This window comes from Myotis davidii, unplaced genomic scaffold, assembly GCF_000327345.1.
Source record: "Myotis davidii unplaced genomic scaffold, ASM32734v1 scaffold43, whole genome shotgun sequence".
Classification (NCBI taxonomy): domain Eukaryota; kingdom Metazoa; phylum Chordata; class Mammalia; order Chiroptera; family Vespertilionidae; genus Myotis; species Myotis davidii.
Genome location: NW_006294590.1, coordinates 1,394,880 through 1,395,868, shown reverse-complemented (window position 1 = coordinate 1,395,868; position 989 = coordinate 1,394,880).

Here is a 989-nt window from a genome sequence, read left to right as displayed (position 1 = left end):
CCCCAGGCCAGGCCCCGCCCGCCCGGTTCACGGGGCGCATCCCTGTGTCCCCCACTCAGAGAACTGGTGTCGCTCTAAGGGGATTGTTGTCATGGAAATCACTTTCCTTCTGAAAGGATGTCACCCACGGCCTCCAGCGCTCACTCGCGCCCTCGACAATGACACACTCCTGCCCCCCCTGCCCCCTGCTCACTAAGTAGTTTTCCTCGGAACCTCAGGAGCCCTGGCAGGGTCATGTCCTGCTCCCTCGTGGGGGGCGGCTCCCGGGACTCCCTGGCCAATGGGAGGTGAGTGGCGCTCCCTCTCCAGGGCCCCCAGCAGCCCCGAGGCACCTAGAGGCTGGGCAGGAGGTGAACCCCTGAGAATTCAGGATGACGCGTCCCGGCTGATCCTCGCTAGCACCCCCTCCGTCGGGAAAGGTGAAGGTGTCCCCCAGGCCCAGGCCAGCCGGGGCCCCCTCCCAGCACCGGGCGTTAGAACTCGGACCTGCCCTTTGGGGGGGACCCCACCATCCCGCTGTGGGTCCATCCAGCAACTCCCCCTCGAATCGAGCGTGGGAGCCCGTGCGACGAAAGACGAGGCGCCAAAGTTGTGTCCGAATCGGAGTCGGGGCGGCCCGTGCCCGCCTCTCGCCCGTCCATCCCTCCCTCCGTCCTCTGTCCAGACTGAGACATCACGGGTCCCTGTGGGGGGACGGGGGACGCCCCGACGTCCTGACACTGGCCAGCCCCCTGTGCCAGCTGTCAGCGGAGGGGCCGGCGCCTCTGTCCACTTCAGTGACAGCCCAGGAGGTCAGCTCAGGGTCCAGGACGAGGCGGCATCCTGCACAGATGGGCAGCCCCCGGCCTTCCGCCTGGACCCCCACCCACACGGCCTGGAGGTGCTGGAGCCTGGCCCAGCCCGGCCAGCTCTTCCCAGATCCCCTCGGATGGACGGCCACCCCGCCAGCGGCTGTGTTTCCTTAGCCAACACGACTGCGGCTCCAGCCG